The 15,805-nt window shown below is 43.4% G+C and overlaps 1 protein-coding gene across 1 annotated transcript in view; it reads right to left on the bottom strand.

The window, feature by feature from the left end:
- Positions 1-2,932, bottom strand: part of Scnn1g (sodium channel epithelial 1 subunit gamma) — a 33,015-nt gene extending 30,083 nt beyond the window's left edge. Inside the window, exon 1 of the mRNA XM_034512697.2 lies at positions 2,792-2,932. The gene's annotated coding sequence lies outside the window, so the exon portion shown is untranslated. The remainder of the gene's footprint in view (positions 1-2,791) is intronic.
- Between the last annotated feature and the right edge of the window lie 12,873 nt (positions 2,933-15,805).

Below are 15,805 nucleotides of genomic sequence, written 5' to 3'. Positions count from 1 at the left end.
GCAGCTGTTATAGATCTTATTCTGACCACGGTTTCCCTGTCCCTCTCCCATGCTGCTCTCTTATAAGTGAAATGATTTCTGTTTCATTTCTTCTCCATACTGCGGACAATAGCACCTGGTGTCATATCAGCCCCATGACTGCTGGCCTCTCTGTACTTACAGGCACCACGCCATTTGACCCGATTTTATCTAATTTAGAGAAGGCACCTTGATTCAATGGCAGCCTTTGGGGTGAGTATTGGAAAATAAATGAACACATTCACATGTGTAGGTTGCATCTCAGCTGCAGAAACAGCATGCCAAGAGTTCATTTTAGCAATGCACAGTACATTGCATATTAGATCACTGTACTGTGGATAAAATCACCAGCCTCATAATTATGCAATCTCTGAATATAAATATGCAGTAGTTTATATATTTCAATATATGAGGTAGATATACTGCTGTTATCTCCGTATCAGAGAGGTGGAGTGACTTGCTCAAGATACACAGCATGACTCCTATGTCTACGTGAGGTCTGCAACCAAGTCAAGGACTTCGGTGGCCCCATCAATTTCTTTTCCTTTTTCTTTTTTCAAGATGTTGAATAAAATAATGGGGCTTTAAAAATGTCATTTTCATTCATATGTCTCATTATACTTTGTTCCAATTTGTCCTCTCTCTCACTGCACCTGCTGGGCCCCCTCCTCCTTCCAAATAACTCCCCCTTCTGCTTTCATGCCACATGTATTCTGTTACTCGCCCCCCCCCCCTACAATCTCTGCCTACTTGCTCACAGTCCCCCTTTTAATTCCTCTGGCTCTCTCACTTAACTCTAGGTCCTACATATGAGAGAAAACATCTTTTTTTGAGAATGGCTTAGTTTGCTTAGCCTAGTGATGTTCTCTAGACAGGATTCTGGGCCGCCAGATGTGGTTTTCTTCCATCCTGAATCAATGGAATGTGGTCCAAGATCAGGGGAAAGTTGGGGGACAAGGCTCACAAGTTTACAACGCTTGTGGGCTTAAGGATTATAGTACAAAAGTGAAGTACAAGAACTATAGTACAAGAGAATGGAGGCTGGGGTGAGATGGTCAGGGCAGCGGGACTGCCCCCAATAACCTGCCCCACCCACAGACTTACGTGATTCTTCTAGGTTGAGAAAAACTCTCTCTTACTGACAAAATTATTAGCCCCTTGACAAGCAGTGTGATTTACTCTGTTTTAATTGTTGTCATCCAAAAAACACAAACAAACAAACAAAAAAACCAAACTGCTGTGGAGCATGGTGGCACACACCTCAAATGCCAGCACTCAAAGAGGAGCTCTCTGAGTTTAAGTCACCTTGGTCTATATATCAAGTTATGAAGTTCTAGGCCATCCAGGGCTATGTAATAAGACTCTGTCAAAAAGAGAAAGAGAGAAAGAGAGAAAGAGAGAAAGAGAGAAAGAAAGAGAGAAAGAAAGAAAGAAAGAAAGAAAGAAAGAAAGAAAGAAAGAAAAGGAGAGAAAGAAAGATGTTTGCCAACGCTGGATTCTGGATTCTTGAGGTTCCTATTCACCTCTTCTGAAGATCAGCCAGTCATGTGAGGGGACTTCAGAATGTTCACATAAATATTTCAACTCTAAGGCAAAGCAAGATCGTAGCTTGACTAGATTGTGGGACTTGATTCAACCTGGTGCTTTGTCAGAGGACTTTAAGGCTGATACACTCAGAACTCATCTCAAGGGTTAGCTCACAGAATACCCTCAACAATCTTCTCAAGTAGATATCATAATTTGCCTATTACACAAATGAAATGGAGACACACAGATAGACTAAGTAGCTTGCCCAGGGTCATAATAGAAAGTGTCCAGGCTAGGATTTGAACCCAAGAACATATACTAGTTATGTTATTGCTTAAATAATGATAGTGGTCACAGATGACAGCTGCAGCAAGCAATAATGGCAGATGTCAGTTACAGATACACCCGTGCCCAGGGGGTCCTATTCTAACATTTTCACCTAATTTAATTCTCACTACAGACTAAATGAGGTGTTATTACGATCCCCATCCTACAGAGATGCAAACGGAGGTGTAAAGAGGATAGATAATCTGCCCAAGGCCACACAATATGAAAGAAGAAAGAATTCTTTGAAATTCCAGGTCCCGGGTTTCTTCCTGACACCTGCTCTTTTCCCTCACCAGCCTCCAAACCTTGCCTCTGTCCCTGTCAGGAAGCTGAAGCTTGGCGAGGGGTGACACGTTGACGAGGCTCTGTTACTCTTAGAACTTGGGCACGAACACCTGGGATCAGGCAATGTTTTGATTCCCGCCATACCATAGTGCTAATCGGAAATAGCTTGAGCCTCAGAACCCAGGACTCAAGGCCCTGGGACGAGCTACCTCACTGACTCGCTGCAGTCACCTGGCGCAGTTTTGCGGCAAAAGCCATCTGCTTCGTGCCAGCTATCGCGCCGCTGCAGTCTCGGGCGCCGCTTCAAGTGCTTGATTCTTTCTGCAGTAGGCACCTCTAAAGAAAAGCTTTCCCGCGGCCGAAAGAACAGTCGCGGTCAAATGCATGCTCTTCTAGGCTGGGAAGCGGGGTGAGCTGGGCAGAGAAGATCCGAGATGCGCTCCTCCCACGCACACTGGCTTAGAAACGCCTGTCGCTCCGCTCTCTATCGCGAGCCAAGCTCTGGGAAATGTCTCAGCATCCCGCCACCCGTGGACAGAATAATCTTTTTCTTGAAAGCCCCAGAACCACGCCCCGTGGCTGCTCAAGTACCTGGAACCCCGTGATAGAACTGACCCGACGCAGCTGGGCTTACCTCTCTGATCCAAAGGGTCACGGCTGGAGTGTGTACAGTCTGGAGACGCTCCTCTTCTTCTGGCCTCATAAAGCCAAGCATCTCCAAGTGGCACGGCCAGGAGCGCCCGTGGATCAAGATCAGGCCCCGCCCCTAGAGTTTCCTCCCCACTCAGACTCCGCCCACACCTGCCCAGGTGTTTTCCCCAGGCCACCCCCGACTTCTCTCAGCCTCGAATAAGCCGCGACCCCGCAGTGCCACCTGCTGTCCAGAGTCAGCTCCGCACCTCAACCAGGGCTGCGCTTAGTCTTGCGGTGGCACCGTGCGTGCTTGCTGCCTCCCAGAGGCCACTCTACAACCTGCATTCCCTCTGGGTCACAGCCCCAAGGTACTTTGCAAAGTCACCTCACTCTGGCCCAGATCACAGGAGCTCTCTTACCCCACTTCCAGCAGATATTCCACGCAGCCTCTTACCCCTCACCCTTGCGATCTGGTCAGGACATGCAGCGTACAGCTGCTTCAGCATCTTTTAGAGTTCCGCTGTGGGCAACAGGACCATTCATTCATCCTTTGGGCCTGTCAGCTGTCTTTCTATAGGGACTCACACAAATTGACTATTAGAAACAAGTTTATGAACGCTGAAACTGTGAGGGATCCAAGACAGGAATCCAAGTTACAATCTCTTTGAGCTGGGAAGAAACATGGCCCCACAAAAGACAGGGAGTTCCTGAGTATTAAAACATTTTAGACATAAATGTGTTCATATCCACTTACAACCCTTTTTAAAACGCAAGTTCCTGAGTTGAGGATGTAGCCCAGTCGGTAGAGTGCTTGTTTAACATAACGAAGCCCTGGGGTTGATCCCCACTATCTTATAAACTGAATGTACTGGTGCATGCTTACAGTGCTACATCTGGAGTTTAGATGAGGCACGAGGCTCAGAAGCTTAAGGCCATCCTCAGCTACATAGTGAACGTGAGTCCAGCCTGTGCTCTGATTCAATAGGGTGGCATGAAGGTCTCAGAAGTCTGGGCCTCTGGCTTCCCAGGATATGCCTCTTTTGCCTGACCAAAGATCAAATTTTTGGTGAGTAGAAACATGTCCAGAATTATTGAAGGACAATGTAAAGAAAAATCCCCTTTGCAATAAATGCTCACGGTGAAGAATTAACATAACAATCCACATCCCTCCCTAAACAAGCACTAGTAGAATCATCATACTGGCTAGTTTGTTGTTAACATGTTAACTCATTTGGGAAGAGTTTCAGAAACGCCTCCATAAGATTTGCCTGTGGGCAAGCCTGTGGTGTATTTTCTTGGTTGATGATTGATGGGGGAGGGTCCAGCTCACTGTAGGTGGGGCCACCCCTGGATTGGTGGTTCTGGGTGCAATAAGAAAGCAAGGGAGCAAGCCATGAGGAGTAAGCCAATAAAAAGCACTCCTCCGTGGCCTCTGCTTCAGTTCTTGGCTTCACGTTCCTTCCTTGCTTGAGTTCCTGCCGTGATATCCCTTAGTGATGAACTATTATCTGGTGGTGTAAACTTAAATAAACCCTCTCCTCTCCAAGTTGCTTTTGGTCATGGTGTTTTATCCTATTAGAAACCCTAAGACAATTATAATTTGGAATATATACATATATACATACACATGCGTGATGGTTTGTATGTGCTTGGTCCAGGGAGTGACACTAATTGGAGTTGTGTGGCCTTGTTGGAGTAGGTGTGTCACTGTGGGTGTGGGCTCTAAGACCCTACTTTTAGCTACCTGGAAGCCAGTATTCTGCTAGCAGCCTTCAGATGAAGATGTAGAACTCTTAGCTCCTCCTGTACCATGCCTGCCTGGATTCTGCCCTGTTCCCACCTTGATGATAATGGACAGAACCTCTGAATCTGTAAGTCAGCCCCAACTAAATGTTGTCCTTTATAAGACTTGCCTTGGTCATGGTGTCTGCTCACAGCAGTAAAACTGTAACTAAGATATAAATTGGTACCAGGGACTGGGGTGTTGCTGTGATAGGCCTGGCCATGCTTTTGTTTGGAAGAATGTGGATTTTAGGACTTTGGATTTGGAAGTCATGGAATGCTTTAAGTGGGGCTTAATGGGCCAACCTAGTAGGAACATGGAAGACAATGGTGCTGAGAGCAATTTGAACTGTGTAGACCTACTGGCTCAAGAGGTTTCAGTGGAGAGGAACTTTAATATCAGTTATATATTGCATATGATGAGGGTTTTATTTTTTAATTTAGATTTATTTTTTAATTGTGTGTGTGAGTTTGTGTGTGTGTGTGTGTGAGAGAGAGAGAGAGGGGGGGGGGAGAGAGAGAGAGACAGAGAGAGAGAGAGAGAGAGAGAGAGAGAGAGAGAGAGAGAGAGAGACAGAGAGAGAGAGACAGAGAGAGAGAGAGAGAGAATATTCACTTGAGCTCAGGTACCTGCAGAAGCCAGAAAAGGCATTGAATCTCTGGGAGTTATAAGTAGTTGAAAACTACTTGATGTGGGTGTGGGTGCTGGGACTCAAACTTGGGTCTTCTATGTGAGCAGTGCATGGCCTTAAATACTGAGCCATCTCTCTAGTCTTAAAGTTTTAAATATACATTTATTGAGATTTTTTTTTATAAAATGATGTTACATGGTCTGTTTTCACATTACAGCAGAGCCATGTTTACATCTCCTGAAGTATGGTGGGCAGCTTTCCCAGACACTATTGTACTTAAGCCCATTGAGTTCTTTACTTGCTCAGCTTATTGCTATGTGTATTGTCTCTAAGTATTTACTAGTATAAGTTATTCTTGTATAAAACCGTGTGCATATCTCTAGGTCCTCAGAATAAATTCCTGCTAATGGAATTTTTCCCATGTTAATGTACTCAGTGTAGTTCACATAACAAAAGGTACAGTTAAAAGGTAGAGGTATAAAATAGTATATACATCATAATAATAGTAGATCATGTATGACTGTCATATAAGTATGTAGTAAAGATCACATGTGTTCAAAAGAGGTTATTTCTCAATATAGGTTTGCGAGTGTTTTATTCATCTTTGGTATTTTGTTTTGTTAAAGGATATGTGTTAGCAAGGCAGAGCGGGCCACTCCTGTAATCCAGTGGTTGGGAGGCTAAGGCAAGAGAATCAGCATAAGTCTAAGGCCACCCAGAACTATAGAGCAAGCTCCAGGCCAGAAACACAACAAAGAAATACATTACTTTTAAAAATTAAAGGCTACAATGAAAGGATGTCTGAGCTACTTTCTTATTGCTGGGTGAAAGCACCCTGGCCAAGGCAACTTATGGGGGAAAAAGTAGTTTACTGGGGCTTACACTTTCAGAGGCAAGTCCACGACCATCATAGTGGGGAGTGCCGACCCAGGCAGGGAAGCATGGTGCTGAAGCAGTAGCTGAGAACACACATCTTGAGACAACCACCACCAGGAGGCAGAGATAGCAACCTGGGAATGGCATAGGCCTTTGAAATCTCAAAGCTTACCCTGTTAACATACCTCTACTACCAAGGCCACACCTCCTAATCTTTTCCAAATTCTGGGGACCAAGTATTCAAAAACATATAAGCCTATGCACATGCACATACTGGCAGGCAGGGATGTGCTAGCCACAGTGCACAAGTGCGAGTCAGAGGATAGCTTTCAGAAATAGGTTTTCTCCTTCCACCATGTGGATCCTGGGAATTGAACTCAGATGATCAGGTTTGGCAGTAAATACCCTTAGTTGATGAGCCCAGTTTTCTTGGGTACTCACAAACATCAACAGTCTTACTGAGATCCTCCATTCCTCTGGCTTCTCTGATCTCATGGGTCCCCTTCCCTAAAATCAATACCACCTGAAACTTTTTTCTACAATAGTTATAGAGGTTTGAGGTAAATGTAGGAGTTCAGGGTCTTAAGAGATTACGAGAGCCATCAGGAGGTCTAAAGCTTCTGGAGAATCAGAGGCAACTTAAAGGTGTGTAAGGTAGTTTAGAAGACAAGGGCTTAGACGTAAGTGTGGGAACTCTGTCAGATAAAGAAGCTTTCCCCAAAGCTGACTTCTTCCTTGCTCTAGAACAATGGCCTTTGGTTCTTGTGGACATCATCTTGTGCTCGTAAGATGAGAGCAAGTTTATCTGTCCAATCTTGTTCTTTGACTAAGTCTCTTTTAGGAACTGATTACTGGGGAGTTGGGATCAAGGTTTTAATTTTTGAAATGTGGTTTCATTTATTCTTTATTCTATTGTATGTATATGAATGTATTGCCTGCATGTATGTCTCTAACCACGTGTGTAGCTGGTACTATAGAAGTCAGATGAAGAGGGCATCAGATCCCCTACAACTAAAGCTACAGACAGTTGTAAGCCACCCTGTGAGTACTGGGACTCAAATCCAGGTCCTCTGGAAGAACAAGTTCTCTTAGCCACTGAGATATCTCTCTAGCCCTTATTTATTTTGTGTGTGGGGACACTTACATGTTATATGGTATGTGTGTGGAAGTCAGATTACAATTTTCAGAATCGATTCTCTCTTTCTGCCATGTGGACCCTAGGGATCAAACTCAGGTTATTAGATTTGGCCGTAGGTGCCTTTACATACTGAGCATCCCACCAGCTCTCCACTGGGGCCTTTAGATTCACTTGTGTGGTGGATGCTGCTTCACCGGCAGCAAGCAGGCTGTGGGCAATCAGCACCATGGACAGCAACCAGGGCGCTTCCCAGATTCTCAGTACTTTTATGCAGGAGGTCTCCAAAAGGTTGCTGGTCACCACAAAAAAACATTCACAATCGGAACATGGATTCGATGAGAAGGATGAAGGGGCTGAGCTGACATCCTCCAGGCAGCCTAACAGTCAATATAGATAAAGTCAACCACAGTTAAGCTGCCTTTATAACTAGAAATGTGCAATCAGTTCTTTCGCTTGGTTTGTTTGCCTGTCTGTCTGTCTGTCTGATTGTTTTGAGACAGGGTTTCTCTGTGTAGCCCTCAAAGTCCTGAAACCAACACCATAGACCAGGCTGTCCTCAAACTCAGAGATCTGTCTGCCTCTGCCTCCCAAATGCTAGGGTTGAAGGTGTGCACCACCACCTAGCTGTGCCATCAGTTCTTAACTCCATGCTATTTAATGAACTACAGAGTTGCCACACATAGATTAGCCAACACTGAATGATCCTCCTAAGGCAAAATGTAGAACTTTGTTGTTGAAAGCCTCTGGTGCAATATTCTCATCAACTAATCCATACCTGATTATGTACAGTTGATTTGCTTACATTGAACTCAAAACTAGCAGGAGCATAACTCTGCCTCTGTCGGGAGAATGCATGCTGCTCTGTGCAACTCCCCACGAATACCTCAGGACTGAGTTTAGAGTTACATTTCAGTGATTAAAAGAATTTGCAAATATGGACGTTGTGGATAATGAGTATTGATTTTATCATCTAGTCCCTTTCAAAAATGCTTATTTATTTTGTGTCTGTGTTTGTGCTAGTGTGTTCATACCAGTGTGGTGGTCATATGTGGTGTGGTGCAGCCATGGAGGTCAGAGAGCGGCTTTCAGGGGTAGGTTCTCTTTTTCCACCATGTGGGTTCCAGGGATAAAACTCAGTTCCTCCGACTTGGTGGCAGTGCTGTCACCTTCTGAGCCAGTTTTCTGCTTCTTGTTTAGTTTCCTTTAAACCAGGGGTTCTCAACTTTCCTAATGCTGTGGTTCTTCAATATGGTTCCTCGTGGTGATTCTCAACCATGAACTAGTTCGATGTTACTTCACAACTGTAATTTTGCTACTGTTACAAATCATCACGTAAATATCCGATATGCAGGATATCTGATACGGGACCCCTGTGAAAGGGTCGTTGAAACCCTCCATAGGGGTAGAGACCCACAGGATGAGAACCACTGCCTTAAACCAGCTGGACCTGCTCCTCTTCTCTTAGACTTTTTCCTCTTGTGTAAGAAGAGAGAAGATAGTTGGGTTTTACAAAAGCTGCACTCCTTACAATGACCCACATGGCTCTACATGTCTTGTTGGGCCTTCCTTTCTTCTTGTGTCTTAGGGTAGACACTTACATTATTCATTTGCAGTCTTTCTTTTCTTTAGGTGCTCATAGCGGTAAGTCCTTCTAATAACTGAGCGACATCTCATTACACCTGATGCTCTGTGTATTCATTTTCACCCATCTCAAGGAATTTTCTCATTTCCCATGTGGTTTCCCTTTTGATTTAGATTGTTTGGGAAGAGCTTCTTTATTCTATGTTTGTGCCATTCCCTAATTTCCTTCTTTGAATTTCCGCTTTCATTCCCTTGTGATTAGAGAAGTACTCCTGTGGTTTGGGTCAGTGCCAACAAAGACCTGAGTGTCAACGACTTGGTCTGGCTATGTAGTAAATTTGAGGTCATACTGTAGTGCATTAGACTGTAGTTACAGTTTAGAGAGAAAAAGCACAAGGGTAAAGAAAATTTGGGTGCAGTGGGAAGGAGGATGAAGCAGAAGGCAAGTAGGGTCAGCAGAATGGGAGGACAAGGAAGAGGGACAGGAGGCTGGAGAAGATGGTGGTAAGGAAAAGATTGTGGTTGCGGGGTGGTGGGAGGATGGAGGGTGTGGGGAGATGCAGACATACAGGAAGCTGGGACTGGGAGGTTCATTTTACTGGAAAGAAAAGTGGCTAATGCTCTAAAAAGCACTAACAGAGGCTACTGGGCTCAGGACTTCTTAACAAGGAATGGTCAGAGTGAAAATGTAGCCTAGAAAGTTCTAGCCCTGGAGGAAAAGCAATGTCAGTGAACACTCATTTAATTGTAAATGATTTGGTTGGTTGGCTCTGGGGGGGAGGGGAGCACTGACTGGTTGGCCATATATATGCCATGTCAGTAGACATAGCGTGTGCATGCGGAACATAAATGACATATATGCAACCCCTGGCTTGTGATTTGCCTCCTGATGAAGCTGAATGAACTCAATGGTTTGACCAACAGTTTACTTCACAAGTCACTGAGTGTTACCATGTCCTGAAGTAATCTCTTAGAGAGATATCAATCCAGATTATCAAAAGAGAGTTTTGCTATTCTAATCAGTATCAGTGTTTTTTTTTTTTATCAACCATCTCTTTTTTAGGCTTCAGTTTTTCATTTTAATTTGTGTGGAGGGGCACACAGCACAGGATATGTGTAGATGTCAACTTTGTGGAGTCAATTCTTTCTTTCTACCTTTACGTGGGTTCTAGAGACCAAGGACCTCAGGCTACCAGGCCCTTGCAGAAGACATTTTTAACCGCTAAACCATATTGCTGACTTCCATCCTGTAAAAAAAAAAAAAAAAAGAAAGAAACACACTTGAATTTTAAAAATCTACTTCCCAAATCTACTTTTTTACAGACATTCATTTATTTATGTTTTATGCACGTGGTTGTTCTGCTTATGTGTGTGGCTGTATGCCTCATGCATGCAGTATCCACAGAGGCCAGAAGAGGGCGTCAGAGCTCCAGGAACTGGAGTTACAGGTGGTTGTACTGTCATGTGGGTGCTAGGAATCAAACCTAGGTCCTCTGCAAGAACAGCAGATATTATTGACTTTAAGCCATCTGTCTATCCCCTGTACTTGAGTTTTTTAATATTAATCATAAAATGCTAAACAGTTCAGACAAAATCAAAGTATTGCTTAATTAGTATGTGCCCCAATACAAATTAACTTATTACTAACAAGTTTATCTATTATTTCAGACTCAAAAGTTGTTATATAAATAACATTTTGATTACCTAAGCAAGCTCATATTTTTCTGAAATTTTATTTTTTTAATTCATGTACAAACTATATTGTCTTTCTATGGATGTCTATAAAGATGTACTTTATTTATGTGTGTGTGGCATATGTCTGTATGTGTGAGCACATGTGCATGAATATGTGTGCACATGTATGTGACTACCAGAAGTCAATTTCAGACGTCTTCCTCAGTTACCCCTTGTTGCGATCCTTTTCTCTGCCTCAACGCTTTGGGGCTAAGTGCTCTGGTCAAGAGAGAGAGTGGGGCTGCAGGGGCAGGAGATGCAAAGAATGGAGACAAGACAGGGTGTGATCAAGTCTCAAGTCTCATACCAAGTCTCAAGTCTCAAGTCTCCTTTATTGAAGGGAATTCTGAGGTATTTATACGTTTTTGCCACGTGCCTTGCAGGTGATGATATGACGTAAGCCTTACAGGCGTCTATAACGTGGATAGCACGTGCACCGTGCGCCTTGCAGGCTTAGATACCACGTGTGCCTTACAGGCATATATGGCCTGGATAGCACGTGGACAGCACGTGAACTGCATGCCTTGCAGGCTTGGCTACCACTTGCGCCTTGCAGCTGGGGGCAGTAAACAGCAAAACAAAATATGTGGGATATCAGAATGTGCTTCAGCTGTTGTAGGCTGTTGAAAACCAAATCTCTTATCAGGGTATATGGTTCCAGATGGCTGCAAAGATAATCTAGCCGCTTTCTGCTAAAAGTCAGCTCCCAACAACCCCTGCCTTAGGTTTGAGGCAAGGTCTCTTACTGATCCAGATCATTGAGTCCCAGGGACCCATCTCTCTCTTCTCTACTCTGCAGGGCGGGGGTTATAAATGTCCTGCTCTTTTTTAACAATTATGTAACATTTTCAATTTTCTTTCTTTATGAATTTTTTTTAGCTGGGTGTGGTGCACATCTTTAATACCAGCACTTGGGAGACAGAAGCAGATGGATCTCTGAGTTCAGCCTGCTTTATTGAGTGAGTTCCAGAAAAGTCAGGGCTACACAGAGAAACCCTGTCTTGAAAAATTGTTTTGGGGATTATGTCTCCTGGAAATGTCAGAGATGCTACCTTGAAGTCCCACCAGCATGGCTGCCTAAACATGGACTGGACAAGTGTGCCATCGATGGACATGCTAACGTGGAAGGAGGGAAGCTCAGGACTGGAGAGATGGCTCAGTAGTTAAGAGTACTGGCTGTCCTTCCAGAGGACCCAGCACCCACACAGCAGCTCACACCTGGTTGTAACTCCAATTCCAGGGGATCCGACAACCCTGACACCTAGGGGTCTGATACACAGACATATATGAAGGCAAAACACCAATGCATATAAAATAAAACTAAACAAGGCCTCAATCCCAGAGAAAGAGCTACAGCCAACAAAAGAAAGCTGAGTGGGAGAAATAGCCCTTCCTAGGGAAACGCACAACTCTTCTTTATCTACAGATACTTTCCTGTTCCCACTCAGCTAGTAATTTCCCATGAAAACATGATACAAATGAAATGATTTTGTTAAAGTGAAACTTTCCAGATTTCCATCAGACCAACCTTGTTAGGTTCTTTCCCCCTCTAACTAAATTCAGATAGTTAGTAGGGGCTCTTGTGTTTTCTCTTAAGATTCTAGACCACGATGCTATCTATTGGTACCCCCTCCATGTTGCACAGGATACAATTAAGACCACATTTAAGCCTCATGTGGCACTTGAAAGACAGAGGCAGGCAGATATCTGGGCTCAAGGCCAGCCTGGTTTGCAAAGCTAGTTCCAGGACAGCCAGGGATACATAGAGAAACCCCTTCTTGAAAAACAAAACAAGCCAGTTCTGGTGGTGCAGGCCAGTAGGATTTGCTGAAGGAGGTAGAGGCAGGAGGATCTGGAGTTAGAGGCCAGCCTGGGAAAACAAAACAAAACAACAACAAAAGACTCTATTTGTCTCTGGTTAGTTGTGGCTAAATCAAAAATAGACCTGGGAGATGCCACTAAGGCTATGTGTAGTGGAAATTTATAGCACTGATGAACATATTTTAAAAGACTATTTCTAGGCAAAGATACAGAGAGACTACCTTCTACACATTGTTGATTGCAATACAACATGATACAACCACCCTGGAAAAGAGTTTGACATTTTCTTATGAAACTACACATATGCTTAACAGAAAATGCAGTATTCACATCCCTGGGCAGAAAAATGTACACTTACATTCAGGCAAATTTCTGAATGTCAATGTTAACAACATCTTTAATAGCAGTAAACCGTGGATGTTTCAGGTATCTTTCAACAGGTAAGTAAATAATTAATTAAACTTCAGTACGATAGTGGGATACTAGTCAACAACAAAGAGTATGTAATATGGAAGTAAAGCATGTAATGACTTGGATAGACTTCAAGAATATGTGCTTAGTGAGGGTGGGATACAACTCCAAATGTTCTCTAATCATATGTTTATTTACATAACATTTATTTTGGGTGTGTATATATGTGGTGTGTGTATCTGTGCTCATGTTCACATGTATGTGGGCAAACGGGAGTTCACATGCCCATGTACTTACATGGAAGACAGAGGTTCATCTCAGGCATCTTGCTCAATTGAACTCCATCTTATATACTGAGGCAGTGTCTCACTTGAACCCAGAACTCTCCAAGTAAGCTATTTTAGCCAGACCCTATGATGTAAGGATTGCCCATCTCTGCCTCCTGGGTTCTGGGACTTCAGGCAGCCACCATACCTGCCCACCTGGCACTTATGTAGGTGCTGGAGATCCCAATTCTGGTCAAACCTCTGACAAAAGACTCCATTTGGACTCCATCTCCACCCATGGAGATGAAGAACAGATTTATGGTTATAAGGTCCAGGAATGGAGTCCAGAAAGGAATGGGTGAGATCGGAGAGAACTTCTTTGTAGAGACAAGCCTATTTTGTGTCTTGGTTGTGGAATGATTGCAGAAATCTCTACATATCTACAAAGTGTGCATACTAACACTGGTGAAAACCAGGGATGAAAAGATGGCTCAGTGGTTAAGGGCACCTATTGTTCATGCAGAGGACTCAAGTTTGGTTTCCAGTACCCACACCAGGTAGCACACAACTGCTTGTAATTCCAGCTCCAGAGGATCTGACACTTTTGGCCTAAAAGGGTACCTGCACTAATGTGTGCACACACGCGTGCACACACACACACACACACACACACACACACACACACACACACCACATTTACAACTAAAATAATTCTTTAAAAAAATTTGTTGTACTCAAATAAGACCTGAGTTTGGACAACAGTATTGGCCAACACGAATTTCCTGGTTTAGATATTTTGCTTTAATTGTATGAGGTGTTGCTGTGGATGGAAGCTTAGAGAAAGCCCAGGAAGCTCTATGTGCTAGTTTTATAATAGCGTATGAATAACCATGAACATGGGATATCTTTCTACTTACTTAGGTTTCCTTAATCTCGCTCTGCAATGTTCCTAGTTTTCAGTGCAGACCTTATATGTACCTTTTCATATCTATTTCTAGTTATTTGACAGATCTGGGATAATGATTGGCCTGGGAAAATATGGCCCCTAGTGCAAGAGTGGCACAAATGTTGTGGTAGTGACCAACCACTCTCTGAGAGTATTTTAAAGTGTTTCATTTTTGTTTTATACTACTGCCTAGAAGTCAGTGCGGTTGTCCAAAAGTGTTACAGAGAACCCATCTCCAGTTTTCATTGACTCTGCCATTCTTAGCATGTGGTCATCATCCTCAGGATCACAAGATGGCTATTGTATTGCCAGGCCTCAAAAAGGAAAGGAAGATGAAGAAGAAAAAGAGGAAGAGGAAGAAGAGGAGGAGGAGAAAGAGAATGAGGATGAAGATGAAAAGAAGGAGGATGAGGAAGAGAAGGAATAAGGAGGGGAGGAGGAAAAGGAAGAGGAAGAGGAAGAGGAGAAGGATGAGAAGAGGAAAGAGGGCAGAGAAAAGGTAGTAGAGGGCATGCACCAAAATCAGAAAAAGAAAGCTCCCAGCTGGATGAAGTGTTGCACACCTTCAATCCCAGTACTTGGGAGGCAGGGGCAGGTGTATCTCTGTGAGTCTGAGGCCAGCCTCATTTATATAGAGAGTTTCAAGACAGCCAGGGCTACATAGACATACTGTGTCTCAAAAAATGCTTTTTTACTTAGAACCCTAGAATTTTTTTGTGCACTTGCATTCCATGTCAATCACCAGTACTGGGTCCGGCTATTCCTGTAAGTGAGGAATACGGAAAAAAACCTTTTCTGCTGGGTACATTGCTCTTTCAAGCACAATCAATACGCTCCTGGCAAGCCATGAAGAGAAAATGGCACCAAGGAGGGCTGGGTAACAGCAGGCTGGTGTAGGAAGTGGTGCGTCTCTTTCACAGAGCCATTTGAGGTGATGTCCAATGTAACTAACAATGTAAACAGTCTACCATGCTTGCCACATCCTGTGCTGTAATCACGCTTTTTTGTTGTTGTTGTTGTTGTTTCTTGTTCAAGTCCTGTATTTTTCTTAGGGCTATAGTGGATTGCTTTTATGGTTACATAACTTTTCTGTCACTGTATTCAATTCTCTCCAATCTGTTCAACAGTATTTAAAAATTCTGCTAACTTCTCTTTCATGTAACCAGACACAGTTTCCCTCCTTCCCTCCTTGAACCATCCGTCTTAGAGTCTTCTGGACTCGTAAGTCTACTCTGGCGATTCCTTAAGTATTCTGTACTTTTCTTTAGCCACTCTGTTGGATTTTCTGCATCCTGGCTTTCTGGTTAGTCTTTAAAACTAAACCTTGCCATTCAGTTAACTCTGTTTTTCAATAGAGTTTCTATTAAGAGGTCATATAAAAACTTGTGTGTTTTATGATTGAGGTCATATAAAAACATGTGTGTTGTATGCATGTAGTACACTTGTGTGTATGGATTTGTGGGGGGTCAGAGATAAGCATCAAGTATCTCTATACTTCACTCTCTGGAACAGTCTCTCATTGAATCTAGAGCTCGTGGCTTTGGTGAGACTAGATCCCAGGATCCATCTGTCCTTGCTCCCCAGAACTTGAGTTTCAAACGTGTGCAGTGACACATAACTTTTATGTGGTCCCTAGGAACCCAAGCTCGTGTCTCCACACAAGCACTTTCTCCATTGGATCATCTGGGCAGCCCAGGAACTACATTTTTGTTTTGTTTTGTTTTGTTTTGTTTTGTTTTTTTGTAATCACATGCAAATGACTTTATTTCAGCCTTATGCTTAGTTGCTAGCTTGGAAATCCAATTCTAGCTTGGAAACAGTTTTTTGT

This window comes from Arvicanthis niloticus, chromosome 1 (genome assembly GCF_011762505.2).
Source record: "Arvicanthis niloticus isolate mArvNil1 chromosome 1, mArvNil1.pat.X, whole genome shotgun sequence".
Lineage (NCBI taxonomy): Eukaryota > Metazoa > Chordata > Mammalia > Rodentia > Muridae > Arvicanthis > Arvicanthis niloticus.
This window is presented reverse-complemented; position numbering and strand designations above follow the sequence as displayed.